The sequence below is a fragment of the Pteronotus mesoamericanus genome, unplaced genomic scaffold, assembly GCF_021234165.1.
Source record: "Pteronotus mesoamericanus isolate MK-2021 breed Mesoamerican mustached bat unplaced genomic scaffold, CSHL_Meso_final scaffold_85, whole genome shotgun sequence".
In the NCBI taxonomy this organism is placed as follows: domain Eukaryota; kingdom Metazoa; phylum Chordata; class Mammalia; order Chiroptera; family Mormoopidae; genus Pteronotus; species Pteronotus mesoamericanus.
Window position 1 is genome coordinate 47,458,528 of NW_026555329.1, and position 22,119 is coordinate 47,480,646.

A 22,119-nucleotide genomic window follows, 5' to 3' on the forward strand; every position below is an offset into this window, starting at 1 on the left:
TTCGGATGTTAAAACATTTAAAGTCCTGGAGGTTCCTCAGTCTCCCCTCATTTTTTTTTTTTTTTTTTTTTGAATTCTTGTTTCTTCATTCTGTTCTGGTTGAATGTTTTTCTCTTCCTTCTGCTCCGTTGATTTGAGTTCCTGTTTCCTTTACTGTTGGTTCCCTGTGCATTTTTTTTTTTTTTTTATTTCACTTTGCGTAGCCTTCCCTTTTTCCTCCATTTTGCAACCATACTCAACCATTTCTGGTTACCAGTTTTTTGGACTGCATCTAATAGGTTGGCTATCTTTTCATCGCTTAGTTCTATTTTGGAGCTTTGATTTATTCTTTCATTTGGGCCACATTTATTTGTCTCAGTGTGCCTGTTACATTGGAAGGGGCAGAGCCTTAGGTATTCTCCAGGGCATGGCAATCCAGGTTGCTGGGTTGCAATCCTGTATAGAGGGGAGGGGTCTTAGAGGAAACAATGACGCTTTCTTGGCTCTGGGCCGCTTTCAGTTACTTCCCCAGCTACCCACACTCAAATCAGGCCCTTCTGGTGCTTATTCCCAGGTGGATAGGCTTGTGTACGTGATAGGCCCCTCCAGTGACGTCTTCTGTGAGGCTGGGAGTTTTTCCCACTGATTCAACCCCCATAGGTTTTTACAGCCAGAGGTTTTGAGACTCCTCTCCCACACTGGAACCCCAGATTGCATGGTCTGTCTCACTCCCCAGCTATTCTTCCCAGTTTATCCACACACAAGTTAACCTCCCAATGCACTAGCCTACCACCTTACCGCAGCTGTGTCCTCTGTGCCCTCACTGCCCTTCTCTGCTGATGTGAGTGAATGTTTCTTTAACTCCTCAGTTGTTGAACTTCCATACAGTTTGATTTTCTGGCAGTTCTGGTCATTTTTGGTTTTTAAATTACTGTCCTTTTGTGCTAGGAGGCAAAGTGTATCCACCTACGCCTCCATCTTGGCCGGAACAGCAATGGCCTTTTTAACTTAAAGCAAATCATTTGATATTTCTCCCATGAGCCCAAGGTTTGATATTTTGTTTTATGTCTCATTCAGAAATAAATAACAGTTTATTAAAACATGCAGTGATATGAAAGGTATTATGGTTGAATGGAAAATCAGGAGAGAAGATAAAATCCAGAGATTTATTTAAAACAATGCGTACTACTATAGCCTGAATAACTATTGTAATTAGGCAGCAAGGTCAACACTGAACTTCCTTTTCTTTGGAAAGTATTTACATGAATAAGTTTTCTACCAGGTAAGATAATCCAAAAATTTACCGCTGTTTCGGTACTTGGTCCTGCCAGACATTTCTCCAAAGGTACTTTTTTTTTTAAGTTTGTTTATTTTGAGAGAGAAAGGGGGGAGAGAGAAAGGGAGAGAAACAGCAATGTGTGATTGCCTCTAGTGTGCCTGCTACAGGGAACCTGTACTACAACCCTGGCACGTGCCCTGACTGGGAATGGAAGTGGTGACCCTTTAGTTCACAGGCTGACACTCAATCCATTGAGCCACACCAGTCAGGGCCCCCAAGGTACTTAAATAATGAGGATTTTGTGAAGGGATAATCCATATTACTCCTAGAAGTTAAATGGCCAGTTTCATCAAGTACAGTACGCCCAATAATATGTTGAAATGCAACTCAGTAAAAGCAAGCTGTTAAAACTAACATAGTATTGGAATCCTAGTAAATAACTTTTTTAAGGCTTGGCTTGATCTGAACATTAAAATTGAGTTTCTGTAGGAATCAGTATTTGAATAGTCTTACTAAGTCACTTCTCTGCAGATAATTATTTCTTAGTCTGACGAGCCTTAAAAAATGGTATGTGTTGCATGTAAGGGAGATAGTATACTTGAAGTTAAAACATTCAAGAAAGCTAATTCTAGCATACCTCAGTCTATTTCACTGCCTATTTAGCAACAGTTGACAGTACCTGGTTGCAAAGTGTACACCTATATTTGTCACCTTTGTACTTTGAATAGTCGTAGGCTCTATATGCAGGTAAACCTAATGAGAATATGCGGGCAGGATACTTTAGTTTGCTATTCATGGACATAAATGTTATAAAGTGTCCCCAAATAGCAAAACCAGTGTCTAGTTCATGTCAGAAAACTGCCATAAAGGAGTATTTAGCAACCTCCAGACATTTTCTTTAAAGAGGCTGTCCCCTCAGTTATTTTTATGATACATTTAATCATTTGATACCTCCAGGTTTTACTGTCAGATAAAAAAGCATCAAGAATTAAGTCATTTATGCAACTGATTTGTATACTTCTGAATGTTAGAAATGAACTCCATCCTTTCTTAGCCCCTACAAAATCAAGATGTTGAGACTTACTAGGCACTTTTGAAGGCAGTACTCCTGTCTGTCTCTTAACCATTTCTTGGTAGATCACCAGTTTCTGAAAATCTGAAGTGTCTGACTTTAGTCCACCTCCCTCATCCTAACCCTAATTATCTCTTTCCTGAGATGTTAAAGTGTATTTTTCAATTATTTTCCAGTCTCATATTTCTAATTTATTTAATAGTTTATTATAAAAGTTTATTTTGTAGTAATACATTATTACTTTTATAATAAAGTTACTGAAGCAATAATACAGAGTATCAGCAAAAAGTTAATCATTTCTTTACCACCACACCTACCATGCTCCATGGTGTATATGCTTCTAAATGCTGCACTACTCCACAGTTGTTTGTGATTATGTCACTCCCCTGATTCAAACTAGACTCTTAATTAAACCCCCTCTTGTGTTTTCATAATCTGTTCAAGTCTGTATGCCCACCTTCTTCCACAGTGTAGTATGTACACCACCCTCAGGCTGTTGAAATCATAACCAAATATAGCAGAGATTGTTGATCACCTCAGAATGCACCACTCCTCTCCCACTGTCTTCACTTGGCTTTGTCACAGGGGTTAGGCCAAATCTTCCCTCAGAAGGCAGGGGACAGGGAGAAAAACCTCAAGAAAGAACTGAAGATTAAAAAGTGGCTTGCCCTCCCACCCTACCCCTCAGCTCTGAAAGGAGGGGCCACCAGAGAAGAGCTAGTGCCAGAGACAGACAAGCAGCTCTTGACTCAGCAGAAGGGAGCTTGTACAGAGCATGCATGGTTTAAGGCTTTGTCCTCTTATACAACATGGCCTCGGAAAAAGAGCAAAGGTAAACATCGCTGATGCTGGCCCTCATTGGTTGAAAAGGTGGATACTCACACTGGCTTCTAGCGTACGTGGGATTATGAGAGAGGACTTTTAAACCAAAGGCAGGCAGAAGCTGCTCTGCTTCAGACCCTCACAGGTGGGAGTGGCAGATGCTGGGACCACTCGGGTTTTAGGCCTCACATGGTTGGAAGCCAGCTCTGGAGGCAGGGTTTCACATGTGTGCCTCACTGGGTGCCAACCCTTGGGACGCCACTACAGCACTGTGCAGCATGGCACATAGGTTCTGGACTGCTTCCACTCTCACCTTGAGAGCAGCAGACAGAGACTAAGAACAGCACACAGAAGAGAGAGCTGCTGAGAGACTGAGAGGCAATGACTCTGGCCCCAGAGAGAGGGCCTGGAGCTGGAGAGAGGCAGACCCATTCGAGTAACAATCTTGGGCTACAAACAAGCAATTATGAGGAACTCCTGGAAATGGATAGACTTTAATCTTTCTGGGGGTGCCTAGTTTTCTGTGTTTCGCAGGAGAGTTTGGCCCAGTCGGCTCAGAACAGAAATGCTCCCAGACCCCTCAAATTGGGAACCCTGTTAGTAAAAACCTATCCCCTTCTCCACAAACCTTCATGTTATATGTATACTTGGCAACAAGTGGCTGGACACTATGCTGCCTGGTTACACTTCACTCTGTTCTACCTCAGTGTGTCTTCCTTTCAGACTCCCTTATTAATTCCTTCTCTTCTCCCAACCTCTTAACTTCAGAATGCCCAAGTCTTCATCCCTGGTGATCTCATCCAGTCTTAGAGCTTTAAGATAGCAACTAGCGTTGAGGCCTTCCATTTTAGTATTTCTGATATGGACCTATCCCCTGAACTCCAAAGTCATATTCAACTGCCTGCTTGGAATCTCCAGTCAAATATCTGACAGATAACTCATTAAATATCTCAGTATCTTCAAGTCTGAATCTCATCTCTCCAAGTCCTACTATTTCCCCAACCCCCGGTCTTCTCCATTTCAGTTGATTGCAATTCCATTCTCATTTCTCAGTCCTAAAACCTACTGTAGGATAAACAGAGGCAATCCAGGTTCCTCACCAAGATGTGTGATGAACTAAAATAAGTAATGTTCTCATATCCTTGAGACTGGGCCAGATAAGTACTCTCATAGCTTTCAGTGGGCTTGCATGCTCAGAATCTCAAACTGTTTTGGCTCCCTGTTGGCATTGTCTGTCTTCATTATATAAGGGGGTAGGGGCGCCCCACTGGGACACAAGAGAGGGGACAGGTGACATGCAGACACATGCAGCTTGTAGCATGTGTGGATCACCCAGCCTTGACTAAAGGCATGTCAAGCATCCCCACAGCTCTGCAACTTTTCTTCCCTCTGCCCAAATCCTGTGGACCTGACCTGCCTTGACAGGCGGCAACACAATTGGCGAAGTCATCAGGATTCATCGCAGAATGATATGCAGCTGGTGCCCCCGGATCGGGGCCTGGACTGGTGGCCAGGCTCCTGGCAGCTTTGCCTTCTTGCCCAGGATTGGCACAGTATTAGCGGTGCACCTGACACAATAGAGAAGACCTGTAGGTGGTGAGGAAGACCGTAGAGAAGCCCAGCACCTGTGCCGCCACAGAGGTCATGGGCTGGGTGTTTCAGCTTTGCGAGCTGAGATGAAGACTGCACTTTGTGACACAGCAAAGTTCCGAGAGCCCGGAGACGGAGCGGAAGACCTGAAATCTAAAGAAGAGAAGATAGCACTTCCCGAGGCAACAAAACTACCCGAACTCCAACGATGAGAATAAGCCCAGAAAGCAAGAATCAGTGCCCTAGAGGAAACTCTCCAAGCAGCGACAATACCCCTCCCCAATCATAGCGAACGATTTGGAAGAAGAGGAGGGGAATTGCCGCTTCTGTTCCCCCCTTCCCCTCCCCTGCCTCACACAGATGTGGAACACAGTTGCCCAAAGTAGAGTGGGTCAGAGGACTGCAGCCCAGACCTGAAAAGCTCTGCTCAAGAGTGCTGATGAGAAGCTAGTGCCCTGAGTAGTGTACTGGTATAGACTGTGCACTTGGAGCCCAGCATGACAACAGCATTCTAAAAGGTGGTGCTCCCTAGGAGTTCTTGGCCTAGGAGCTGTGGCGCAGCTGGGCAGGCAGTAACTGGCTGTGCTGCTGCCTCTGCCCTATTAGGCAGCACGGGGCTCGTGTTCCTGGTGACCGGGGGACACGGCACTGGCTCTGACCCTGCGTGCTCTGGTGCCCAGCTGCCTGGCCATGCTGCTCATTTTGCCCATGTTGGAGCTGGCAGTGTGGTGCCAGGCAACTGTGAGAAAGCATGCTGGAGCTGGCACTAGACATGGAAGCAAGTGCCTGCTTCCTTAAAGCACATTGATAGGGAGGGTCAGTGATGGCAAACCAAACAGCAGTGGTGAAGCAAATGGTGATGGCGAAGCAGAGGCAGCTACAGAGGTGGAAGCAGCTGGAGCCCCAAAGGCAGTGGCAGCAGGCTGGGAAGCCTTTGGCTATGTGGCTCCTCTGCCTTTGGCATTTAGAGGTGGATGGTATTATGTGCATTATTCCCTTGCTGCTTCCTGGAGTGGAGCCTGTGCCTGGTTCATTCTACATCCCTCTGCAGGTAGACTCCTGGTCTGGAGAGGAGGGGGCCAGACAGCAGCTGTGGCAGCTTCAGGCTTCCGGCCCATGGAGCAACCGAGGCCACCTTGGGGCCACCACAGTCACAGGGAAGCACAGTGCCTGTCAGTATGGCTCCAGACGAAAAAGGCAGCAATGGGAGACAGGGCAACCCAAAGGGATGAAGCAGCCAAGAGATGGAACCAGAGCCTGCGGCAAGCATGGGTCTCCACGCACCAGTGCTTGCAAGAGTGAGCTACTGGTGCCTGCACACTGGTATCTGGTGCAGACCTGAATCATCTGTCAAAAACCCTGGGGAGTGTGACCCGACAAACCCATCTACAGCGGACAGGCAGGGACCAGAAAAGGTAAAGGACGTGTGGCTTTCCCTGGGTATTGGGCGACTGTCCCCCCATGAGTATACTGTTTAGGTGTCGCCCATTTCTGAGCATGTCCTGGGCCCAATTTGGGCGCCTGTTAAGGCTCTGTGGGGATATGCTGGTCATCCCCCCCATTCCAGTTGCTGTCCCCATGAAGGGTGATGGCAGTTAAGCAGACACTATCTGGTTTAATACTAGGTCAGAATAGCCAGTGGGCCAAACTACAAGTTGTGTGGCTCATGGCTGCCAATGAAGCACTGCCCCTCACTATTTGCAGATAGTTGGGTGATGTACCAATAGCTAACATTGTAGATCTCTACATGGCATGTAAATAAATAAGGTAGTTATGCATAGGCCATTATAGGGACAGGACTTGGCACCCAAACAGGGATCCTCAGATACCTGGATCAGCTAGCAGCTACAAGCCACTGTCATGAACCACACACCTACTGGACGGGAGTTTGGGCGTGCCATTCATCCCCAGTAAGGGACTCAGCAGCAGGATCGCTTGGTGAACAGGCTGCAGGTGTGTGTAGTTTCAAGGGGGGGCGGTGTTTCTGTTAGGGCCATCTCTCACACCCATTCATTAGGGTCATTGGGGTCCAATTTGATTTTCTGTCCTATTTTTTCCCTGCCTCAGATAACATCTGACAGTTCAATTTAAATCCAAAAACTCCTTGCAGTCGTGCTTTCTCTCCCTTGAGAGTCTCTGCCGTTTGCGGGCACGGGTCAAGCACATAAACGCCAATAAGGAACTCGCTGCTAAGTCTCCAGTGAAAGGATAAGCTGCTCATGGACCAGGACAGAACACTAGGTCTCCCACCACCCGGAAGCAAAAGTCCACGCAACGAGAGGAACAGTGTAAAAGCATTCACAGTACCATCCTTGTGGCACATTTCCATCTAGGTTTAAGTTCTCAAGACGAGAAAGCAAGAATCTAGCTTGGAGTAAAAAGTGCAGTTTTTTCCTCTCCCTCTGCTTTTCAAATGTAAATGAAATCTCCAGCAATTAAGTAGTTAAAAAGTCAGGAAAGTGGATGAGAGCTTCAGTCTCGGCTGAACTCCGAAGAAAAGGGGCGTGTCCGCCTCCTGGCTTGGGTGTCTCGCCGTGAGTGGAAGCTTTCATGAGAGTGTCTGGGATTATTTCCCAAAATGTGCAGGGGCCTCACAGGTATTTCCAGTCACGATAAAGTTGGTGGTACCCAACGAGTGACACCCTTGGATACCTTTTTGCACAAGCAGCACATTTTCTCAATCCCAGCAATTAGTCAGATCAGGTTTATAGAATTAAAGCAGAGTGGAGTTGAGAAAAGGCTTGAGCTGGAAAACTAGAACAAAGGACTTCAAAGCTGCAAAAATGGGCTCGGGTCTCTCTAAAGAGCAGCAAATCTATCTCAGACAGCTCCAACACCCTCTTAAAGCTGTGGGTTGTTTTCAGACAGTAAAAAAAAAAAAAAAAAAAAAAAAATACTGTTCATGGTACGCTGTCAAGGAATCACTAGATATTAAGGAAAGGAAAAAAAATCAGACAGAAATTAAAGTGCTTTCAGAAAAAATAGGATTAATTTTGGCCATCAGAATCTTCTTACTTGGAGCTTAATAAGAACTGCATTCGCTCCTTTGCATATTAAAGCAACCACAGCAGGGAACTCGCCAGAAATAAACTGCTTCTAGCCCTGAGCGGGAAGTATTGGATTTTCCAGGTTTTTTCTCCTAACTATGCCATTTCTTTACTCAGATTTATAAATTTCATTTTAAAGTTTCCCATTCTTTATTTCATAATATACTCCTTAGTCAAAGGTTAAATAATGATAATAATAAAGTAGTAATAATAAATAATAATACATATATAAATATATATGAATATATATTTACATATGTATATGTGTATTTATATGTGCATATATTTTATACATGATATGTCTGAAATATATAAATATATAAATGTAAAAATAATAAATAATATATAGGCAACAATATAAATAATACAATTTATAATAAATAAATACAATTTAATTATTTGGATTTTGTAAATCTAAATAAGTAAATAATAATAAACTTTATAATAATAAATAGAATTTAATTATTTAGATTTTGTGAATCTAAATATCTAAATAACCCTATAAATAAAGCAACTGAAACTTATATTACAGTTAGCCTATGAGAATGCAAATAATAATTTTAAAGCTGTTCTCAATTCTGTCAAGCTAATGACCATTTAACATCAAATCAACAGATTAAGGCCTGCCAGAATGTAGGCACTGAAAACCACTTACTTGCTCTGGCCACTAAGGAAGGAATTAAGGAAATGAAGGATTGTAAAGGTGAAGGATTGTGAAGAACTGTGTAAAGGAATAAAAGAAAAAATATATATATGCCATATCCATGTGTGGCATGGGAAGGAAGGACATTAGAAGTAAAAAATGAATGAAAAATAAGTGTAGAAATCTTTGAAACATCCTAAAATTTTAGACCTAGGAAGCTATTAGGTAATGAGAACAACAGGGTAATTAACTTGCTAATCCTAACAACAGGGTGCCTGCTTCTCCTAAACTGTAGGAAAAAATGTGGCACTTTTAAACTCAGGCAGTTTTTCCTTTGTCCCGGAGGCCTGGGCCTGGGCTAGTAACTTCAGCCTACTTCCAAGACTGATAATGGCCCTGATTGCACAGCAAGGTCAACTCAAGAGTTTTTAAACAGATGGAAATTCTGCAGGAAAGAGATATTCTTTATAATCTTACCAGTCAAGCCATTGTGGAGCACATTCATCATACCTTTAAATCTCTCCCTAACAAACAAAAAAGGGAGAGTCAGAAGTCCTCCACTAAAAATTTACTAAAAACTTACTAAAAATTTGATAATGATAGCCATGTATACCTATAATTTTTTTAATTGTGACAATTCACTTAATATTCCAATAGAGAAACATTTCCACCAGAGGAAGCCCAATGAAGGACCTCATCCTGTCATATTGTATCAGGACCTCCTAGGAAATGGAAACTGGAAGGAACCAGTACAATTGCTGAACTGGGAGAAGAGAGTATGTTTGTATTTAAACCCCAACAGGACCATTGTGTGCCACCAGTCTGAGTGAACCAGATGGAAACACCACATCTAATCAGCTGTGATATGGCAGGGAGAATGCTGGGACACCATTGTCACCTGGCAGCAGCTCACCTGTGATCCCACCTTCTCCAAGCTGTGCATCACCTCACTGCAATGGAATTCCAGGCAACACTCTTGGGCGGAAGTGCAACACCGCTTTAGAGGGGCCTTCTCATCCAATTTGAAAAGCCAAACTCCAGAACATTAAGAGACTTACTGATCAGGAAGTTTTACAAACTCTTCATAATAATTTGCAATGGTTCAATCTTAAGATTTGGTTTCAGGGTCTAAACCTCCATGTATGAGTCATGGGCACTACAGGATGTTTATTGATCCTTATTGTCTTCTGTGCTTTGTGATGCATTTGCAAGCTATTCCATAGGGATAAAGTGAGGGAAAAACAAGTAGCTGGTTTTGTCCAACTCACTTCAATGTCCGCTCTAACAAACAAAAAAGAGAGAGATTTTGGGAACCGTTCCACCTAGTTTCAGGGACTGTAGCCTCTTCGACAGGCAAGAGGGCCCCAAGGCTGGAAATAATTAAGGAGGCCTTGGGAAAACAGGCCATTGAGGAAACAAAACCCGTCCCCCTGGCAAGGACAAAGCCCCTGCCTCCCTCGCATCACCTTGCTTGGCCCTGCGATGGTCAGTTAGTCAAAGATGGGCAAGATCTCTCATGAGGAGGGAAGACCTAAGACAGACACAGACAGTATGGGCAGCAGACGGACTTGGGGGACATGGAGAAAGGGCTAAAAGGCCCATACTCCTTGGCTTGGCTTGGACATGGCCGAGATCCTCATTCTATCTGAAAGAAGTCTCCTTATCTCTTGGTGTCTCTGCCCCGCCTGCCTGGCTTGAAACAATACTAAAGGCAGGTACAGCCCTAAACTGGATCGGGCGGTTCCCAGGGGGAAGTCAGGCCTAGAAGTAAGTCTCTGGAGGCATGCTTTGTTCTTCCCTCAAAAGCTATGATAACCGGCTCATACCAGAAGGAGATTTACAGACCCTGACCTGAGACAAATCTCTTGTGTTCCTCCAACTGTTACCTATGATCTCTGTTTTCTGTAAATATAGCCTTTTGACATTGATTGATGAGCTTTGCAACCATACCTCTGTGCATTTGGTTTTCAATAAAATCCTTTGGACATGGGGGCTCGAGGCCTTCTCCACTAGAGGGAAGAGCCATGTCTCGTCTTCTGGCAAACAGAAAAGTAGTTGCAATGACTCGTGTTTATTCCCCGCATCCATGACAACCCCAGGACAGGGTCTACGGGATTCAGAGCCCTGCTCCCTCCTCAACTGGCTCTAGACAGTAACCCTCAGATCCAGGAGAGCCCCACATGGTGCCCTCCATGACAGGACTTGTGGCAAGACCCTGCGAGCTGCGGCTGCCACCCCTACACTGGGAGGGTGGGTGGATAAAACCTTATGGACCATCTTCTGGACTCTAAATGAAAGGAGTTGAAAGGGGTGCCCAGCCCCAGTGGAAGCCTTGGTCCAAGCTCCACTGGACTGTAGCTCCAACTCAGCTGCATGTACAAAGAAAGGATGCTTTGCTGAAACCAGGCATGGGAAAACAGGGAAATATTCTCTAGCCTGCTCCTGAGGGTTTGGAGTGAGGGCAAACAGCCAGCTGGACGTGGCCTTGGGAAATAAAAGCCCCCTACATGTGCTGGGTTACTCTTGTTGCTACTTGGGGACAAGAAGTAGAGAGAAACTTGCAAATAGTGCCCTGAGTGATTGGGAGATGGCCCTCAATCTTAAAGGTGACATATCCAGGGCCAGCAGACCATGAAATGCTTCTTCATGGCACCTTTGTGATTCCCCTATGGCCCATTATAAGTTTTCCACTATTGTTACAAGTAGATGCTGAACCTCCAGTTGAGGCACAAAAAGTATGGTATTCACACCCAGGAAGGCCCCTCCTTCCAGCTACCATCTTGTCAATGGACCTGAAATGGGCCTGTATATTGCCTCAGGGTAGTGACTTGCCCTTACTGGAGCCTATAACTGTCCGTTAGCCCCTAGTGTAGTGGATTGCATACATGCTTATGCCTCAGTGGCTAACTGATCAATGTGTTGGGTCTACACTGTATCCCCCTGAGCATGTCTGCTGGCCTCCCATGGTACAGCTCTCAAGCTTCTGTCTACAGATAGAACAGTGCACATTCCTTGTGGAATGTGACATGGACAAACATCTGCACTGGGGCTGAGCAGTGGTGTGACCGCCCCAGTTCTTGGTAGAGTGCTCTGTGTGGGGTGGCTCGGGCTTGGCTTATGGCTGAGACCATGGGGTTGGCTGGGCCAGCACCCCATCTGTATTGAAAGCCTCAAGGACAAGCCCAAGTCAACTGAATTCCTGTGGGTCTGTGTCAAAGACAGGCTCTTGGACATTGCTGGGAGGCATGGAAGGGTGCATAGACTGCTGTTCCCACTGGAGCCCTCTGGGTGTGTAGATCACATGGGTGTCCTTACTTGCATGAGAATTGGACTGGCTGTTGTACCTAGGGGTGCCCTTATTGGTTGCTTGTTGCTGTAGTCTATACTACTGTTGTGGTTTATGAGTGCAGGGCTCTGCCCTCCTCGCCAAGGGACTTTTGTGGAAGATATCCTTGCATAGATTGTACGGTGAGGAATCCAGAAGGGGTGGATTATAGGGTAAATGGAGGCAATCTGGCTTCTTCACCCAGATATCTGGGGAACTAAGATGAGTAGTGTTCTCATAGCCTTGAAAGTGGGCCTGATAAGTATTCCCATAGCCTTGAGACTAGCCTGATAAGTACTCCCATAGCTTTGAGTGAGCTCACATATGCAGAATCTCAACCTGTTTTGTCTCCCTGCTGGTTTTATCTGTCTTCAATATTAAGGGGATAGGGGCTCCCCAGTGGGACACATGAGAGAGATGATAGGTGACATGCAGTATGACATGCAGACACATGCAGCTTGCAGTACATGTGGATGACCCACCTTTCAATAAAGGCATGTCAAGCATCCCCATGGCTCTATGATTTTCCTTCCATCTGCACAAATCCCATGAACCTGTCTGGCCTAGAAGGGTAGCAACAAACCTACCTTGAACAAATCCACACCAACAGAGACCCCATAGTCTTGTCTAGAATACCAAAATACTTCACTAACTGGTCTCCCTGAGGATAGCTTAGTCTCCTATATCCTATTTCCAGCACAGTAGCCATAATTCTTTTCAAGGAGGTCATCGTATCTCTCTTCAAATACTATTTTTTCCTTTTAAATATATTTTAATGATTATGCTATTACAGTTGTCCTGATTTTTCCCATTTCTCCCCCTCCACCCGGTACCCCTATTCCCTTTACCTGTCCCTTCCTTAGTTCATGCCCATGGGTCCTGCATATCTTCTTTGGCTACTCAATTTCCTATACAGTTCTTAACAATCTTGTCTATTTTGTACATAATAATTTGTGCTCCTTAATTCCTGCACCTTTTCTCCCATTTTTCCTCTTCCCCCTCCCAACTCAACTCTCCAAGTGATCTTCATATCTATGATTCTGTTTCTGTTCTGCTTGTTTGCTTAGTATGTTATTTGGTTTCTATTAATAATAGTTGTGAATATATTACTATTTTAATGTTCATCAATTTGATCGTCTTTTTCTTATAAAATTCCCTTTAGCATTTCATATAATAATGATTTGGTGATGATGAATTCTTTTAGTTTTACCTTTTCTGGGAAGCACTTTCTCTGCCCTTCCATTCTGAATGGACAAAATAATCTAGATTGCAGACCCTTGTTTGTTTGTGTTTTTAAATTATTATTATTTTTTTTACTTATTTTGTATTTTTGTTCAAGTACAGCTTTGTCCATTTTACCCCCACCACTCCCCTCAACGCCTCCCTTCCCCACCTCCCGCCCTTGATCTTACCTGCTTTTGGCTTTGTCTCTGTGTCCTTTAAACATGTTCCTGGATTAACCTTCTCCTTTTCCCCCCTGTTCTCTCTCCCCTCTCATCTTGTCTTGTTCCTGATCTTAGTAGGAAGCTTTTAGTTTTGCCTGTTGAGGATGATGTTGGCCTCAGGTTTCTCATATATGGCCTTTATTATGATGTGGTATGCTCCCTCTGTTCTCACAATGCTGATCGGTTTTATCATAAATGGATGTAGTACCTTATCAAATGCTTTTTCCGCATCCATTAATATCATAATGTGAATTTTGTCTTTTCTTTTGTTTATGTGATGTGCTACATTTATTAAGTTGTGAATATTGAACCATCCTTGCATCCCTGGGATGAATCTCACTTGATCATGGTGGATGATCTTTTTAATGTGTTGTTGGATGTGGTTTCCCAGTATTTTGTTCAGGGCTTTCGCGTCTCTGTTCATCAGCGATACTGGCCTCTAGTTTTCTTTCTTTGTTTTGTCTTTTTCTATTTTTGGGATCAGGATGATGCTGGCTTCATAAAAAGAGTTTGGAGGTCTCCCCTCTTTTTTGGATTTTCTGGAATAGCCTGAGAAGAAAAAGGGTTAGCGCTTCCTTAAATATTTTGAAGAATTCTCCTGTGAAACCATCCAGTCTGGGGCTTTTGTGTGCCAGTATGTTTTTGATTACTTCTTTGATATCACCAGCTGTTACTGCTCTGTTTAGGCTTTCTGCTGCTTTTTCTTTCAGTCTTGGGAGATTACATTTTCCTAGGAATTTGTCCATTTCACCCTTGCTTTCAAATCTCTTGGCATGTAGTTGTTCGTAGTTATTTCTTACAATCCTTTGTACTTCTGCGGTATCAGTTGTAATCTCTCCTCCTTCATTTCTCATTTTATTTACTTTGGTCTTCTCTTTTTTTTCTTGATGAATCTGATTAAATGCTTGTCTATTTTTGTTTATCTTTTCAAAGAGACAGCCCCTGGATTTATTCATCCTTTTGAATTGTTCTTTTAGTCTCTGTGTCATTTAATTCTGCTCTGTTCTTGGTTATTTCCTTCTTTCTACTCTCTCTGGGCTTTGTTTGTTGTTGTTCCTCCAGTTCTTGTAGATGTACTGTTAGGTTGTTTATCTGAAATGTTTCTATGTGTTTTAGGTAGGCCTGTGTTGTTATGAATTTCTCTCTGAGAATTGCCTTTGCTGTGTCCCATAAGTTTTGGAGAGTTGTGTGTTCATTTTCATTTGTTTCCAGAAACTTTTGATTTCTTCCTTGATCTCATTATTAACCCGTTCATTGGTTAATAGCATGCTGTTTAGTCTCTGAGTGTCCATGTTTTTGAGTTTTTTCCTTGAGGCTGGTTTCTAGTTTCAAGCCCTTGTGGTCCGAGAAAATGCTTGATATGATTTCAATATTTGTGAATTTGTTGAGGCTTGTTTTGTGTCCTGTCGTGTGACCTATCTTTGAAAATGTTCCATGTGCATTTGAAAAGATTGTGTATTTTGCTTCTTTGGGATAAAAGGTTCTAGATATATCTAGATATAGGTAGATATAGATTAGATATAGATATAGATATAGATATAGATATATATCAGTTAAGTCCATTTGGTCTAGGACATTGCTCAGTGCTGCAATATCCTTGTTGATATTTTGTTGAGAAGATCTATCCATTTTTGACAGTGGGATGTTAAAATCCCATGGTGTACATGTGGTGCTGTCTATATCTTTCTTGAAGTCCTCCAAGATTTTCCTTATATATTTGGGTACTCCTATGTTGAGTGCATGTATATTTACCATGTTCATGTCTTCTTGATGGATTCTTCCCTTGAGTATTATGTAGTGTCCTTCAGTATTTCTTTTTATAGCTTTTGTTTTGAGGTCTGTTTTGTCTGATACAAGTATTGCTATGCTGGCTCTTTTTTCCTGTCCATTTGCTTGGAATATTTTTTTTCCAGCAATTCACTTTCAGCCTGTGTAGGTCTTTCTTCTGAGGTGAGTCTCTTGTAGGCAGCATATGTGTGGGCCATGTTTTCTTACCCATTCAGCTACCCTGTGTCTTTTGATTGGAGAATTTAATCCATTGACATTTAAGATTATTATTGATAAGTACTTATTCTCCCCCCCCTCCCCTTTTATACCTGTGTTCCTCTCTCTCGCACTCTTTTTGTTCCTCTTCTTATAGCAGTCCCTTTGTCATATTTTGCAGTGCTGGTTTGGCAGAGGTGTATTCTTTCAGGCTTCTTTTGTCTGGGACACTCCTAATTTTGCCTTCCATTTCTATTGAGGGCCTGGTTGGGTAGATTAGCCTTGGTTGCTGGTCTTTGCTTTTTCATCACTTGAAATATTTCTTGCATTCTCTTCTGGCTAATAGTGTTTCTGTTGAGAAACCAGCTGATAGCCTTATCAGAGCTCCCTTGTATGTTAGTTCTTGTTTCTTCCTTGCTGCTTTTAAGATTCTTTCTTTGTCTTTAAAACTTGGCATTTTAATTATGATGTGTCTTAGAGTAGGTCTCTTTGGGTCCATCTTGATTGGGACCCTTTGTGCTTCCTCAGTTTGGGTGGTATTTTCCCTCTCCATGTTCAGGAATTTTTCTTTCATTATTTTTTGAAACAAGGTTTCTATCCCTTGCTCCTTTTCTTCTCCTACTGGTATTCCTATGATTCAGGTGTTGTTGCATTTCACGTTGTCATGCATTTCCCTAAAAGGCATCTTCATATCTTCTGAGTCTTTATTTGTGCAGCTGGCTCTACCTGGTTATTTCTTACTACCTTGTCTCCCAGCTCATTAATTCGGCACTCTGCTTCATCCTTCGTCCTGCTTGTAATTCCTTCTAGTATACTTTTTTATTAAAGAAATTGTGTTCTTCCATTTCTTCCTGGTTCTTGTTTAAAGTTGCTGTTTCCTTTTTCATGCTGTTGTAGTTCTCATTCAGTTCCTTGTACTTGTCTGTGAGTTCCTAGAGCATCCTTGTAACCATTCTTTTGAATCCAAGATCTGATAGTTTGCTTGCCTCCATTTCATTTAGCTCTTTTCTTGGGAAGTCTTCTATTCCTTTTGATTGCAGGTTCTTTCTTCATATCCCCATTTTAGGTGAGAGTTTTTGTTTGTTGCTGTGATTCCCAATGCTCTGCTTTGCCACCTATCTTTGTAGGGTGCACTTCTGTGGTAGGAGTGCTGTGGGATCAGTGCGTGGTCTCTGATCTCCTTGTCTGGATGTTCTAGGGTTGCCTTTCTTCCATTTGTGGAGGTGTTTCATTGTACTTGGGCTTTATCTTTTGGTCTCTCTTTCATTGGTGGGTTCTCTCCTCCAGCAGGTTGACCACTTTTTATAAAAGGTGATAAAGAGGTAAGATTCTTACTGGTTGAGGGGCAAAGAATGTGATCTGACTCCTTAAAGCAGAGCGCCTGTGTGAGGTTAGATGGTGAGATATAGTGAGAGTAGGGGATAGATACTACTCTCTGGGGTAGTGTGGGAGGGGTAGCGTGGGAGAGAATAAAGTTAATCACGACAGTAACAAAGCTCAGGAAGATAGCGAAATAGACCAAGACCGGGGAAGGGTGCTGTGTGGGATTTGGAACAACAGTCACATGACAAGCAATATGTAATCTCAATAAAAAGAATTAAGAACTAAAAGACCAGCAGTAGTGTATTATTGGAATACCAGTGCAGCGACAGAAGAAAAATGAAAATGCGATATGAAAGGGAGAACAAGAAAACCAAACAAACAGAACAAAGAAAACTAAATGGAAGGTAAATTTTAAAAAATAAGATATAAAAAATAAAAGTAACTAAAAAATTGCAAATTCCAAAGGATAAAAAAGTGAAAATTTTCCCACTTGTTGGCATTAGCCTTCTGATCTCTCTCAGGATCTGTCTTTGGTCCTTGTACAGCTCCAGGTCATATTGTCTGTCTTACACTTGCAAGAAACAAAAAAGGGAAAGAAAAGCCTCCTGCTGGCTAAACTGGTCTTCCTGCATGCTGCTGGAAGAGGGGAGCTGCTCTCCTTTTTTTTTTTTTTCCTTTCCTTGGGATCTGCAAGGATAGGAGCTGAGTCTGGGCTGCGGTATGCATAGGAGCCCAGCCTCCAGCTGAGCCCTCACAGCACTGCAGCCCATGCTGTCTGTATGCACCAGGCCAGCACCTTGGTGTGCAGCCCTTTGATTGGTTCATGACTTGCACCAAATGGGAGCAACTTTGCACCCCTCGTCCTCACTCTTTGCTGGCCTGGATGCTGTGCACTTGCAAAGTCTCGTCAGGGCTGTTTAGTTCCCCTATTAAATTAAGTCTCTCTGGAGAATGCTACCCCTCCCTGGTTCGTGCTGCTCCACTTTGATCAATCTATGGAGCGCCCTGATCTGGAGCAAATCTCACCCCTCCTCCTTCTTCTCTGGCCTGGCTGCTGCGTGTGAGAGGTCCGTGCACGGTGGCTGAAAGGGTTTTCTTTTTTTGTGAGTGAATTCCCCTTGGTTGTGGGCGGTCTGTTTTGACCACTCTGTGTGGTATCAGGACTTGTTGCCCCGCACTAGCTAGGCCCCTGTCTGTAAGCCTCGCCTGGAAAACCTGGAATGCTGGGAGGTGCATGGACCAATACTAACACCAAAGGTCCCCTGGAAATATGGCCTAAAAAATACAACAAAATTACTGAAGCTTGCTCTGCTTCACACTGCCGTGATAAGGAAAAACCAGCTGTCTTCAATGCGAGGAGATAATTCCTGAGCCCCGAAAACTGTGCTATAATGAGCATCCGGCGCCAACTTGTCTGACAGACTTTGATTTAAGACAAACCTCTGTATTTCTTCAGTTTATTATCTATAGCCTTTTTGATGTAGATTGATAGACTTTGCATGCATGCTGTATACCCCTGCGCATATTGTTCTCAACTAAAGCCACTTCAAGAGAAGGGCTTGGGGCATTCTCCACTAGAGGGAATTGACACCCCCTCTCCTGGCAGGCACATTGTGTCTGGTAGTTTATTTCTTCATCCGCAGCCACAGGGGACACTCTGTGCGACTATCTGTGGGACAGAGTCTCCCTCATGACCTTTCCTAAAAGTCACTGGATTTTCACTCAGCACAACTCTCTAACCAGTCCTGGGACTATCTGGGTTATGGTCAATCACTGCCATTCTCTCTTCTCCCATCTTCTGCTGTCACCCGGCTCCCCAATCTCTCTGGTACTGTCCCAGACAGCAACCATAGTCCCAGCCATGGAATGCCACCTACTGTGTGTCTCCCACTGCATCTTTATCCCCTCCAGTGATTTCCAACAACCAGGTCTGTACTAGGGCAGATTTGTGGCTTCCCTGCTCTGGGAGGGGAAGGAGCTGATAAGTTACAATCATTGAGCAGCTTTCTTCCAAAGCTCCTGTGGTAGTGGCAGTCCCTGGAGTAGGGCCCAGGGACCACTGCAGCCACAGTCTGAGGCACAGGACCTGGGGACCTTCCTGTCAGCCTACAAAACCTCTTTATCATCCATTTTCAAATGTGCTCTGCAATCTTTGTCACCCAAACTTCAAATAAGCTGGGATTTCATTGGCTGTTCACTCAGTTCTTTAGAAGATTGTCTAGGTGCCTCAGTTGGGTGCACAAGCAAGTGGGTTCAGTTCTCCCCTACTTTGCCTCCATCTTCTCCCCCTGTAGGTCCTTGTTTTTCATCACTTTGAATACTCCTTCCCAGTCCCTTCTAGCCTGCAAAGTTTCTCTTAAGAAGTCAGCTGATAGTCGTATGAGACCTCCTTTGTAGTTAACCCTCTGCTTTATTTTTGTTGCTTTTATTATTCTTTCTTTATATTTAACCTTTGATGTATCTTGGTGTGGTCCTCTTTGGGTCCAACTTTTTTGGGACTCTCTGCACTTCCTGCACTTGTATGTCCATTTCCTTCACCAAATTAGGAAAGTTTCCTTTCATTATTTTTGTCAAATTACTTTTCAATTTCCTGCTTTTCCTCTTCTCTTTCTGGCACCCCTATGATTTGGTTGTTGCTGCATTTAAACATGTCCCAGGGGGTCCTAAGCCTATCCTCTTTTTTCTTCCTACTGTTCTGATTGAATGCTTTTTCCTTTCTTGAGCTTCAAATTTTTTATTTGGTTCTCTGCTATATTCCTTCCACTGTTGGTTCCCTGTATATTTTTCTTTATTTCACTTAATGCAGCTTTCATTTCTGTGTGAAGTGCCCAGTGAGTTCCTGGAGCATCCTGATAACCAGTGTTTTGAACTGTGTATCTGATAGGTTACATATCTCCATTTCATTTAGTGCTTTGTTTTTTTTTCTGGAGTTTTGTTCTGTTCTTTCATTTGGGGCATATTTCCTTGCCTCATTTGTTTCTACATATTATGTAGAGCTGCTTTGACCCCCTTAGTAGCATGACCTATTGTAGAAAAACCCACCTGTTAAATTGTATGGGGTGGAGCCTTAGGTAACCTCCAGGGTAGGGCAACACGTGTCACTGCTCTGTTGCTCTATGTAGGGGACAGCTTGCAGAGGGGAGAATGCCACTGCCTGGTCTGTGGAGTTTTTCCCAGGAGGAAGCTGCTTCCTAGCACTTGCACTTTACTTTCTTCCCACATCACTGATGTCCTTCTGGCTATTGTTCTGTTGCTGAATCCCAGAGGGGATGGGTTTGCATGAGTCCTAAGTCTCAGTTACAGACCCTTTAAGAGGAGTCTCTAGAGAATCCCACAGTTTCTTCCACTGTGCCAACCTTCATTGCTGCTTACAGCCAGAAGTTATGCGGGCTTGTCTCCCTGGTGCTGGGACCCTGGGCTGGGTGGTCTGGACTGGAGCTGGGTCTCTTGCTCCCAAAGTACACCTCTCTTTTTTTATCTACCACACATGGATATGTGACTGCCCATTCCCATCTCTGTACCTCTCCACACCACTCCATGTCTCTATGCCTCTCTGCACCTCTGTACCTCTCTGCATCTCCACCCCTCCTAACCATTTGGATGAATGTATCTTCTTTAAATCATTGATTGGTAGACTTCCACACAGCTCAATTTTCTGACAATTGTGGGTGATATCTATTTTTTAGTCTACTTGTATTTTTTGCTGTAGTTCTGCATGGAGGTGAGGTGTGTTTACCTATGCTTCCATCTTTACCGAAAGTCCAAATTCCTTTATTTAAAGCCCTAAGATGAAACATGTAGGTACATATGTGAGGATTTCGCTTTGTACAATATATATTCCTTTTGCCCAAGTTTTGGTAAACCGAATATATTTTAGGTATACTATGGGTGACGACCACTTAAAGAAATTGTGATGAATACAATCTTTTTTTAGAAGTAGCAAGAGAGAGTGAGTTATGAGAGGGGACCACCCCCTCAAAAATGGAATTATCTTCTGGAGGGCGGGCCCCTTGTAGCACAGGTTTCACTTGCTACGTGTGTTCTAGGAACCCATCTGTATCAGTGGACTAGCTGGAGCTGTTGTGAGAGGCTGCACTTGGCTTCAGTGAATTTTTTTGAAGACTCCTTCAACACACATGTTTTCTAATTTTGCGATGGGTTATTTATGAGCTCACCTGCCCACACTGAGTTTAGTGTTCAGCAGTTTTTGACCAAAAATATATGACTCCTGTGCCCCACCCTCCCTATTTACCTGATCTCATCCTGAGAGACTTTTTTTTTCCCCCTGGATGAAAAAATTCCTGAAAGGGAATATTTTGCCTAAGTGGAAGAGGCAAAACAAAAAACAGCAGAAGCACTAAATGACATCAAAATCAGCAAGTTCAAAAACTGTTTTGCACAGTGGAAAAAAGTCTCAATAGGTGTATTACATCAAATGGAGAGTACTTTGAAGGTGATTGAAGTTTAAATATGTAAGAATAAATACACAATGTTTTATAAATAAATTCTGGTTATGTTTGTGTCCCTTCTAGTACCTACAAGGGAGCTTTCCTAAGACTGTCAACTGATTTCTCAATATAAACTGTTCAGGTCAGATGAGATTGGCATGAAATATTTAAAGTGATAAAAATCAAGGGCCTACAGCCCTGGTTAGGTGGCTCAGGTGGTTGGAGCTTTGTTCCGTGCACAGTAAGGTAAGGGTTTGATTCCAGTTCAGGGCATATATGTAGGTTGTGGGTTCAATCCCTGATCAGGGCACATATGGGAGGTAATTGACTGACATTCCAACCCACCCCCTCCTCCCCACATTGGTGTTTCTGTCTCTCTCTCTCCCTCCCTCCCTTCCTCTCTCTATAAAATCAATAAACATATCCTCAGGTGATCATTCAAGGAAAAAAAAAAAAAAAGCAAGAACATACAACCAAGACTACTTTACCCAGCAAAGCTAGCATTTAAAATTAAAGGAGAAATAAAGAGATTCCCAGACTAGAAAAAGCTAAACAATTTCATTACCGCCAAACCATTATTACAAGAAATGTTAAAGGGACTTCTTTTAGAATATGGAAAATAAAAAGAACTGAATTATAAGAAATGAAATGACAATAAATGTGTACCTATCAATAACCAGTTTATTTCTTGTCTTTTAATTACTATAACTTTATTTTTTCAGTTACATTTTATTAATTATGCTATTATAGTCATCCTGACATGTCCCCCTTTGCCCTATCCACCCAGTGCCCCCTACTCCCTCAGTCAATTCCCCAACCATTGTTCATGTCTTTGGGTAATGTGTATAATTCTTTGGCTACTCCATTTCCTATACTGCACTTTACATCCCCATGGCTATTATGTAACTACCTACTTGTACTTATTAATCCCCTCACCTCTTCACCCATTCTTTCCCTACCCCCCCAAAAAAAAAGAAAAAGAAAAAAAAGAAATTGTGATGAAATCTTTTATGAATAAGAACATTTTTAAAATAACTTGTGTGATGTGACTTCTAAATTCAAGATTTAGTCTTTAAAAAAGTACACAGGGTAGAGGAACATTTCAAACATTCTTTATATGGGGATCACTTTAACCCTCACCTCAGAGAACTAGTTCTGATCCC